This window comes from Tursiops truncatus, chromosome 11 (assembly GCF_011762595.2).
Source record: "Tursiops truncatus isolate mTurTru1 chromosome 11, mTurTru1.mat.Y, whole genome shotgun sequence".
Taxonomy (NCBI): Eukaryota; Metazoa; Chordata; class Mammalia; order Artiodactyla; family Delphinidae; genus Tursiops; species Tursiops truncatus.
Window position 1 is genome coordinate 83225695 of NC_047044.1, and position 11443 is coordinate 83237137.

General features: G+C 38.9%; 1 long non-coding RNA gene across 1 annotated transcript; it reads right to left on the reverse strand.

The window, feature by feature from the left end:
* Positions 1-446: 446 nt before the first annotated feature.
* LOC141275896 (uncharacterized) lies at positions 447-2135 on the reverse strand. Its single transcript, XR_012324497.1, has 3 exons — positions 2087-2135; positions 1509-1672; positions 447-557 (listed from the first exon to the last, which is right to left on the reverse strand). It is a non-coding gene; the product is annotated as an uncharacterized lncRNA (long non-coding RNA).
* Positions 2136-11443: the final 9308 nt, after the last annotated feature.

Sequence of the window (11443 nt, forward strand, 5' to 3'; positions counted from 1 at the left end):
CCCCATATCCCCTCCCTCTTGAGTCTCCCTCCCACCCTCCCTATCCCACCCCTCTAGGTGATCACAAAACACCGAGCTGATCTCCCTGTGCTATGCAGCTGCTTCCCACTAGCTATCTGTTTTACATTCGGTAGTGTATATATGTCAATGCCACTCTCTCACTTCGCCCAAGCTTCCCCCTCTCCCGCCCACCCCCTGTTCTCAAGTCAATTCTCTATGTCTGCATCTTTATTTCTGCCCTGCCACTAGATTCATCAGTACCATTTTTTTTTAATTCCACTCTTTGACATAAAGCAACATAAGAGGAAATTGAGGCACAGGGAGCTTAAATAACTTGCTCATGATTACCTAGTAAATAGAGATACATACACTAAAACAACGTAAAGAGGTAAAAACAGAATCTGTGTCTGATATTTTTGTATGTCATTAGCAAGCTATATTTTCTTACTCTGTCATTAATTTAGCTGTATTCATTTTGTCCTGGTTAACCTTGGTGAATGAAAATTGAGGTGGGATTGGTTGACAGACTATGGAGCAGCAGGGTAAGATGATCAAACCTACAAGAGTAGAGAAGAGAGTGGAACCATAATTAGCTAGGCACTAATTTGCATTTCAGTGGAACCAAACCCATATAGAGGAGTCGGGTCATAGAGTCAACGTTTAAGATGAATATATATGGTACCATGAATTTTTGAAAAGCCCCAGTAAGTCCTATCACTGAGACCAAAACACCATTCCTCCGTAGGGTGCAACACAGTCTTAAGCATCAGAACATTCTGCTGCCTCTGCACGTGAGAAGCAGGGGAAGTAGACAGTTTGAGCTGGGAGCCATGCAACATGAAAATACTTCTCTTTAGAAACCGGAATCACCCTCATGGTGAGCTGCTCACACCATGAGACACAGGAGATCTGAGGCCTAGAAAGTGGCAGATTCCCATCTCCCATTTCATGCTTACTCTGGGCCATGAGTGAGCTGAGTAGCAAGGTATATTAGTTACCTAAATGACAAACTTTCTCCTATTTCTGACACATTAAAATAAATTGAAATTCTCATAAGAAAATGTATGTATGATATGACACTGAAGTATAATGCACATACAAGCATGCAATTTGAAGTATATATATATGAAGGAAATTTTATAGTTTGTAACATAAGCATTGCTTTAACTTCTGTGAAGCTTGAATTTATGCTCCATAAAATTTTGGATGGAGGGAAAGATGAAGAAGGAACCCAAGGGAATGCTGACTGAGAGAACAGATTACAATGGTACAGTGATGCCAGGTATAAAAGGGCCTCATGCACGCCCCATTGTTTTTAAAGGATTGCCATCTTCCAGACTGGGCCAACTGGGATGTTGAAGGGTCTGTATGGTCACTACAGGCCCTTAGACTTAAGATATAGAAACTTATTTGCAGTAGCCCTTCTAGGAGTGATTGGATCCCGAGGACTAATTCCTGTTAACCAAATTTACAAGAAATTGATATATACGGTTGAGATATTTAGTTACCAAGATAACTAGAAATCTCCTCAGTAGAAAGATTTCCTTGGGCCACTTGTTAATATACTTCTGAAGCTTGTTTCATGAACTTGTTTCATGAACTTGGATGGAGGCAGTAAGATGGTTTTAACTGAAGTCTCTGGGTTCTGAGGCCTCATATGCCTGCTTCTCTCCTAGAAGAGTTAACTCATTATCTCACTGTATAGACCAGATTATTCAGCCAGCTGTCAAGGTAACTTATCAGGGCATCTTTTTTTATGGAAAGTGTTAAAAAATAAATAGTTCTCTTTCTTTGGCTCCTTTGTATTTTGGTTTTCTAGGTACCATTCAGTTATATAAAGAGTCCTCTGTAACATTTAATGTTTATTTAGCTCACAGCTTAAGTAACTTGTATTACTTATGTTTTAGATTCCTTGATAACATTAGAGGTATTTAATTAGATTTAAGGAGCATTCTGATACCATTTACGTGTTGACAGACCATTTCTCGAAGTCATTTTTTTTTTTTCTGCAGGTGGTAAGACCTGTCCATTTTTACATTGATTTTTATTAAATTTTATTTCAAAAGGTTATATGCTCTGAGATTACCCTCAAATTCTCTTTCTATTTAGGGCCTGTCAGTGATGGGTATAGTGGCAAAAACACAGGTTTTGAAGTTAGGCAGATCTAGATGAAACACTAGCTGAGTGATGTTAGGAATAGTACTTGATCTCTCTCGTAGTTTCTCTATCTGTAAAATAGGAATAATTAAGCCTATTATATAGGGTTGCATATAATACAATAACTGGTACATAATAGGTGCTAAATAACTGGCTTTTTTTTCTATATAAAAAGTTCTTAGAAGGAAAACAAGATGAAATAAAAATTCCTAAGATATTTTTAACCTGAGTTTTTACCAAAAGGCCAAATATGGCCTACACAGTTTAAAAAACAATTATTTTTGAAGTAACTGTCAACTTTAAGCATCAGTAACTGCGATAGAAAAATCTGCATTTCTCACTTTCCTTGAAAAACTGTGTCTTCTGAGATGTGGCATCCCCACTTCTGTCCTGAACAATAGGCAGAAGCTGAGTATCAGCTGCCCCTTCTATGAGGCATTTGCTGACGTCATTGCAGAACCCCCAGCCCACTTCAGTCGTTCAGATTAGCTCTCTAGGCCTTTGCGTTTGGGACTCCTTCAATACATTATCCTTTTCCTGATAACTCTTCATTTCATGATATTTGACCAAAGAAGAACAAATGAAGGTTGAGTAGAAATAGATATTTTAGTGCTTAAATTAAAAAAAAAAAAATCAAGCTCATGTTTTGTGCTACATCTAAGGTGGTCATACTTTCCAAATTGAAAACTAGGTTGACTCAGCATCTGAAGATGACACTAAATATTCAAAACTGAGACTTCCATAAAAAAAACTTTGTTACTGTGACTCTGAACCACGTGGACACCCAATTAACGCTGTTGACTGGTTACTGTGGATTTTCAAGGTAGTGTTCACAGTTTTATCCCCCTTGTCCGGATGCCCTGGAGTCTGGTGGCAACTACACAGCATTTGTAAAATTAAAGTGCTATGTTCATCCTTGAAACAAATGGCAAAGCTATTTAGAATTGGTTTTAATCTGATGTTCCGGCGGGGATCCCATTGGGATACACAAATTAAAACATAGTGCTAGGTCAGTTATAGCAGTGTATCTTTTGAATGAGAAAGACTCGGTGGCTGCTTTGACAAGAGTCTGGTGACTCTGCTGAGTGTTATTAATTTTACTGTCCCGAGAGACTAATGAAAATAGGACCTATTGTTTAGCCCTCAGGCTACAAGTGTACACCATTATCTATATGAGCAAATCTTAAGTGTCCCCCACAGAATATACTTACGGGGGCGGGGAGGTAAGCACAATCATTCCTTTAATATAGAAACAACCATTAAATATAGAAATAGTGGCATGCCTGTAAATCCAAAATGTGGAATGTATGGAAGAGAAGATTCTGGAGACAGAAAACTTGAATTTTGTTTCTAGATTATTCTGACACTGTCCCCATGATCTTATATTTAGGAAATAACCATAAAGTATCACAGTGAATTTGACAAAAGATCACATTTGCATTTTTCTAGGGTCTTTATTATGATTTTTCTGAGTATACTGTCTAGAAAGACACAACAGTGCAATGGTTCAAAGAGGTCTTTGGAATCAGATTGTATTTGAAGTCAGGCTCCAACACTTATTAGCCAGTTATGGGAGCTTAAGCAAGTTGCTTAACCTCGAGATTACCTCACTTTCCTCAGCTAAAAAATGGGGTAATAATAGTTCCTTCCTAATAATGTTAGTGAGAAGAACAAATGATCGTAGGTCTTAGCCCACAGAAAGGCCAAATAAATGCTAGTTGTTACTGATACTTAACTTAGTCTAAGATGCACTTCAAACACAGCCCAGGTTTAGATGAAGACGTGTTCTGTGATGGTTCAATCCAGTCACCCAATATAAACAAAATGAAAATAAAGCTTGGTTGGGATGCTCTGAATATAGTGTGAGGTACAGTGAATTATCACATCCAAAAGCAACCATTTGGTCTGCTAATCGACAAGTAATCATCAGAAATTAGCTGTTTGTCCAAAGTCTAAAGCTGCAAATCCAGGTACCAGTGAACAGGGACTTTTAAGAGTGTTAGGAGGGGTGGGGGAGTTGAAAATAGGAGAAACGTAGGACGCTGAAGTCCGAGATTTCCTTGGTCTCTATCTCATCCCCACTCCAAGGCAGTACATACACCAGGGAACAGGAAGAGACCTCTCACTGATGTGATGATCTTGGATTTGGCAATGGACCTTCTTTATTTAAAGTCAAACTTTCTACAGTCTGTGAGCCATACACTTATTTGCACTATCTGTTCACTCACTTGGTGTGAAACACACTCATATCAGGGGTCTTCTTAAACCATAGCGGGCTGTGAATGGCACTGATACCTGGCCAGTGATTTAGCTTAATACTAACTACTGTATGTTTATATAATATTTAAAACATACTGTTAGTAAGTTTTTTCCCACTCATCTTTAAAGATTTAATCATATGTGCTTTCCACAGTAAATTTACTCTCCATTCCCCTCTTTTTTTTTTTTTAGCTTTAAAAAAAAAAATCCCAGTTTTTGTCTGTGTGAGGAGTCTCATTGGGATTGTTTTTAATGGGACCTGGCAGGCCTTGCCTTTGGAAAAGAACCCGGGAAACCAGCTAGTTTTATGATAGAGGGGTCATTGCCCAGGACAGGGTGTCCAAGATGAGAAACCAGAGTTCCGTAGTAACAAGGTCTGTGACTTCATGGAGGCCCTCTCCAGTGAAAGTATTTTAAAATTTTGCTAGTATAGGCAGCAGATAATGTCAATATGCCCATTCCTACTTTATTTGATGTTTCTTACAGTTCTTTGGTAATTGGCCCTTCTCATGATGGCTTCAGGGATCTTGTGGCATCTATAGTACCCACTAGGGATGAACAGAGAATGAATGGGAGGCATATATGAGACTGTATATGAAAATATAGTCTATAGATGCAAAAGACTGCACCTTTGCCTCCAGTGAACTAGTGATGTGCTTTCTGTGCAGAAAATTGATGGTTTATCCACCATTGTGGAAACAGAGCTTCCGAGGGCAGAGTACTACTTCCAAGGAAATACTGTCAACCCAAATCACCCCTGTGCTTTTTTGATATGTCCTAGTTTTATTTTGCTTTGGGGTTGTTTTTCCCCTTTGTTTTTCCCCTTTGGGAAGCCCCAAGAGGAGGGATATTTAATTGCCATGTAAAGGGTTTAAAGTATAATTCTAACAATAGTTGGCAAAAGTTGAGGATATTTACATCCTGTCTTTAGTTTTGGGACAAGTATGAACCATACTTTTTGGCTTTTAGATAGGGTGGGCCAAGGAATGCTTCATAATCAAAAAGTAGCTCTTAGTTCTCTGCACAGATACGTCCAGAAATGTGACTAGTCAAAAAATGGCTGGGGCCTCCCTGGTGGCGAAGTGGTTGAGAGTCCGCCTGCCGATGCAGGGGACACGGGTTCGTGCCCCGGTCCGGGAGGATCCCACATGCCGCGGAGCGGCTGGGCCCGTGAGCGATGGCCGCTGAGCCTGTGCGTCCGGAGGCTGTGCTCCGCAACGGGAGAGGCCACAACAGTGAGAGGCCCGTGTACCGCAAAAAAAAAAAAAAAAAAAGGCTGGCTGCAATGCATCCCCTTAGCATTTCTGCACTTCTCTTTCTGTTAATCTGTAATCATTAGTTGGTTGCTTGGTGATTATTTTCTCCACTGAGTTGTGTCTTCTTTTAAGGCAGGAAACTTATTTATATTTCCTCCTTGTCTTGTGTTGGCTTTTTCCCCTATTGCCTTTCCTCACTAATATGTGGCATGGTAATTGGGCATGGTCCCAGGGACTCTCCCCCAGGCTCCTCAGAACTCCCCAAGTAATGATAATATCTGCTAGAGTTGACATCGAAAAAAATAAGCAGCTATTTGTAATTCTTACTGAGTGGTTCTCAAAAGTTGGATTAGTCTAAAATTCATCTAAGAAGTCTGTCAAAACTCGGAATTCTGGGTCCCACTTCCCAAGATTCTGATTCCATAGGTGTTAGTGGCTCCTGAGAATCTGCATTTTTGCATGCTTCCCTAGTGAAACTTTGCTTTATGGAGCAATCATTTCCACCTCTGATACCTTCTTATTCTTATCTATGACTGAACATCAGAATTTACAGTGGATGTTTATAAAAACGCCTAGACCTCACACGCAGAAATTCTGATTTATTAGGTTTGGTGTACAGCCTAAGCCTCTCTATTAAAATATTAAAGTACCCCTCTCCCCACAACCAGACTCCACAGGTGATTTTTTTCTGTGTGGCCAAGATTGATAACCATTGCCTTAGCCCTTAACCTCACCATGTTGTTATTTGAATACTCCTCAATGATTACCACGTAGAAAGCTGGAAAAGGTTGCATTCCTTGTGAATAACTAACACAGGGCAGAAATGGCCGTGTTATCAGCTGCCCCTCATTTATGCATTGATTAAGTCTCAAAATATGACAAGCTGGACTTAATTGTAGGGAAAGAGTAAATGAGACCAGTAGATAGCTGGAAAATAGAGACCTCTTAGTTTATTTCTTAAGAGTCACGTCAATCTGCCCGGTTAAGTGATTAAAGGAGAGGCTCTACACTGCAAAGGGAACCAGGCCCCGATTTGTTCAGGGTCAGGAACAATGGCTCAAAACCATCTTGTTTGCAGATACTCCTTTCATGTTATTAGGCTGTCAGTTGACAGACTTTGCAAGATTTATGGCTCAAAACTCAAGTGTCCACATGTGTGTGAAGGTGAGATGTTGCAATGGTTTGGATCAGGTTGGATGAGGTGAGAGGAGAGGAAAGACCTGAGGATATCAGGAGCCAGGCCCTTTTGGGGCTTCAACCTCACAATCCCTCTTTTTGTTTGTTGGGGTTTTTTTCTTCCTCTCATCCCAGTGAACCTTATTTTTAGTTTCTGGGAATTTCTGCTATTGCACATTAAAATAGAAAGTGCGACTTCAAAGGGAAGCACCTAATTTTTATGAAAAGATTCCTAGGGTGCTTTTAATAAAGTCCTATCAAGGGTGTAATAATAAAGATTTAGGATCCCTGTGCCCTGCAACTTGAGAAAACTGTGCTTTCAAAGCAAAATGGACTATACTTTATTGGACCTGTTTGTGTCTTTCTAACTTATTTGAATTGAAATTTCTGATATTTAAAATCTTGCATTCTCTTCACAGTAGGGACAGTCACCTCCTGCATCTTTCTGCTTTTCCCTCAGATGTTTTTCTCTTTCCTGCCAAGAGAGAGCCTGCTGCCTGTTTCTGTGAACTTCTCTCCATACTGGCTCCCCTCGTTCGCTTCCCCCATTCCAAACGGAAACTTTCTGAAAGGAAATGTTACCATGTTACTCCTCTGCTTGAAATCCTTCTGTGATTCTGCAGGATGTATTAAATCCAAACTTAGAGCAGTGTACAAGGCATGTTTGGGGCCTAGAATTTGTTACTATTTCCGACCTCCAAGCCTGTTTGCACACCGGTGTGGGCACACACATATACACCCACACTCACACACAGTTCTCCAGCCATAATGAATTATTGTCATTCCTCAAAATGCCATAGTCTCATATCCTTCCATGTCTATCCACATTCTCTTCTTTTTCTTAGATTTATCTTTCTCTCTAGTAGACTTCATAAATGCCAACCCTAACTTCAAGACTCTACTTCAATACCTCTTTCTCTGTAAAAATGGAGACTTTTCCCCTCAATCAGAGCCCGTCAGGGGTATCTCTGTATGCCCTCCACAGAACACTACAGAGGGCATAAGTACATAGGCTACACTAATCATGCAGTGGTAGTGCATTACATGGTTGTATCCCCAGAGATGCTATTTGAAGGCAAGTTTTGGGCCTTACTTGTTTTTCTCCAGTGACTCAATAAAATGCTGAATAAATACCAATCAAATCTTTAGAAACTATTGGCTGACTAAATAAAAGAAAAAAAAAACAAGTAAAACTAGGGCTAGTTTTCCTCTGCCCCCAAAAGATAAAAAAATATCTTTTGGGGGCAGAGGAAAAAGCTTACAGGTAAAATATATGGGGAACAAACTATCACGTTTCAATTTTGTACTGTCTCTAAGGCACTCTAATTTAGTAACCAGACTTACCAAGCGTCACTGAATTCTGGAACCCCACTGGACCAAACAGAGCTGAAAATGATGCTTCAGTAGGATAGCTATTTGCCAAGACACATTTCTTCGTTATGGTGGTTCAGGGGGAGGGGTGATTATCCCCAGATTCTACATGAATGCATATGAGGTTGTAGATGAAGCGGTGGAGGTGCGGTTACTTGGCAAAGGCCTCTCATTAGTGGCATCCCAATATGCTGTGTCCTCTGAATGCAGAGCATCACTTTGGCTAATAGATTAACTTCACGAATGGAAGCCAAATTCCATTATTTTTGATAATTGGGAAGAGTATTTTGTGCCATATGTATTCATAATGCACTTGATAATTTATGTATGCAAAAACTCATAGAGATATTTTGTTTAAACACAAACGAAGTAGTATAAATCTTTTTGCTAAAGTAGTGTAAATCTTCATTGATTTTCAAATTGTACTGCTTACGTTCAATACGTGTGTACATGTGTGGGGAGATGGGGTTTGTTGTGGGCTGAGAAAAACTACACATGACAGAGGTATCAAGAGCAAGCTTTAAGTCTATGTCTCCTATCACTATGTACCTCTGAGGGTTAAAAAAAAAAAAGAAAAAAAGATTTTCCTTACCTGGAAAAGCAGAGTGAATCCCGCCATTTCTTCTAGCTTCTTCCTAGCTGAGAACGTCTCACACGTGCTCCCAAATATGGCGCTTAGCCATGTGCGGTGTTTGCGCCATTTCTCCCCTTTTGCTCTGACTACAGCAGAAACGTCACCTTCCACCCTATGATCTCCTTGCAATAGGGCACAAGTTCCCTATTCTTGCACTGGAGCTGCCTGCTGTTTCATGGGCTGCAAAGGACAGCTGCCTTGTGTTTTCAGTGTTCCCCATGAATTTTGTGAAACAGCCCTTTTATTTCGTATTTGTCTTTTTCTTTCCCCAGGACTCTGACCTGAGCCCCTGAGAGAAATTGTGGGCTCAGAAAACAATCTTAAGCCATGTAACCTGCTGTACTTAAAAGTGCCACTCTCCTCTGAAACTAACTCATTGTCCTTAGACTGAGTTTATGAGCCTCTGTTCTCATTTTCTCCCGGGATACCGTTTGTGGTTCAGGCAAATATACACCTGATGGGCACAGTCTATCTGCTTTCCAGACAGCTGGATATGTATGAATTTGAGCAGCCGTGGGACTGTGGGAGTGAGAGTGGCTTAGGTCAGTCACATCTATGGCTTGCTTTATACCTATAGTGACAGTTATATAGACAGAGAGCTGTAAGACCCCCAAAGTCCTTGAGGGGAATCATTTGCCCAAGGCTACGGTTATGCAGTGTCACATCTGGCACTCTAGTCTAGGTCTTTCTAACTCCAGAGTCCTATACTTCTAGTATTTCTCACTTCTTGTCTCTCTTTAGCTTAGTTGAAGACATGTAGTAGATGTAAAATAAATGTGGAATGAACAAATGAATGCTCTCTTTATATCAGCATCAAATGCATGGTGTGGCAAGATGGAAACACTGTGAAGACAATATACAAGTAACACTATTGTGTGTAATGTGTTTATTTAAAAATATCACTTATTAAAAACTATTTCTGAGGAACTGCTTTTGAGTAAGAATTGACTATAAAAGCTTAAATTGTTAAAGACACAAGATAACTCAGAGTCTTTATGGTCTGCCTTAGAGTTGATGATGATTTCTGACAATATGTATTTGAAGCAAAGTTTTTTTGAGACTTAAAAAAAGAAATCTCATGAAGTTTTCTATAAGATGTCTCTTTCAGTGTATACTTTTAAAAATAATACGTTTTATAAGTCAGGACCTTATTTTTTTATGCAAGAGTGTAGCAAACATTGGGAACCTCATATCATAATAAAAATGACCTCTAGGGAATTCCCTGGCAGTCCAGTGGTTAGGACTCGGCTCTTTCATTGCCAGGGCCCGGGTTCAATCCCTGGTCGAGGAACTAAGATCCTGCAAGCCAAGCAGTGTGGCCTAAATCAATCAGTCTCAATAAACAAACAAATAAAAATGACTTTTATGTACCTGAGGACTTTTTATTTTGGAAGGATCCTTAATTTTTGTGTGGTTGTTACTGTTCATTATAAGAATCACTTCTTTCTCCTCTAAAGTTCAGTTTCACGTTAGGAAATAAGTTAATTTGTCTACATGGGAAATGTTACATTACATTCAAAAGCTGCACATACTCTTTGTTTTCATGGAAATTCAGGTTGTAGTAATAATGTTTATTTGCTGTTATTTACAACAGTGATACATACTAGGCTCTGCATAGAATAATACATACGGACGCATTTGAATCCATATACGTAAATACGTACACAAGACTGAGTCCCTAGTATCTGTAGGCACGTGCGCACCTGCCCATCTTTTCATAGGTATATAAGATTTCCCTACCACCCTGAGCGTTTGATTTACACACGATGGGACTTCTTTTATACTTGCTAATTCTATTCTCTATTATATTCCAAAAGGCATTGTATTATCTGCCTTGTCCGATTTGCTTCTGTGCTCATTAAAGTGGCCTGCTGTGGAGCTAATTTTTCCTGCTCATTTTATTGATACTTTGGGAGAGTGAGATTTTTTCCAGGCAGTTCCTGTTTTAGTATAGGGTTGGAGGAGCTGTCAAAAGAAGGCTTTAAAAACCATCCTCTAAAATAAATCAAAAATAAAAGCAGCTTATTTTAGTATCTCTATTGAAATATAAATTACAGGTCATTGATCTTTTGCCCCACTTCCTTGCAATTATTTTTATTGAATTTTTTACAAGTAAAACAATGCAGTGTATTAAAGAAAGCAAATAAACCTCGATGAGAAGAATAGTACCAAATGGTTTGTAAATGGCAACAACACACATTTTGTAGGGGAAAAGCATAATAAAACCTAGTTTTGTTTTGAATTTCTACAATAAAAAAATAAAAGAGTAGCAGTGATTAGGTTAGTACAATTCTGAATCAATCTAAAGTCTCACCACAGAGGGACAGTTTAATTCTAAGAGTTCAGAATCAATTATTCTTGTCAGGTCAACTACCTTATGTCTTAAATCTATATCTATATCGACATAGATTTAAATATAAAATATATCTATAATGTATAGTAAAATATATAAATAATATACAAATATATATATAACATACATCTACAATGTATAAAATGTATAAGTGTATATGCACATTGGGATATATATTTTAAATAATATATATTTATATATGTATAATAATATAATGTGTATTTTAAACAATACATA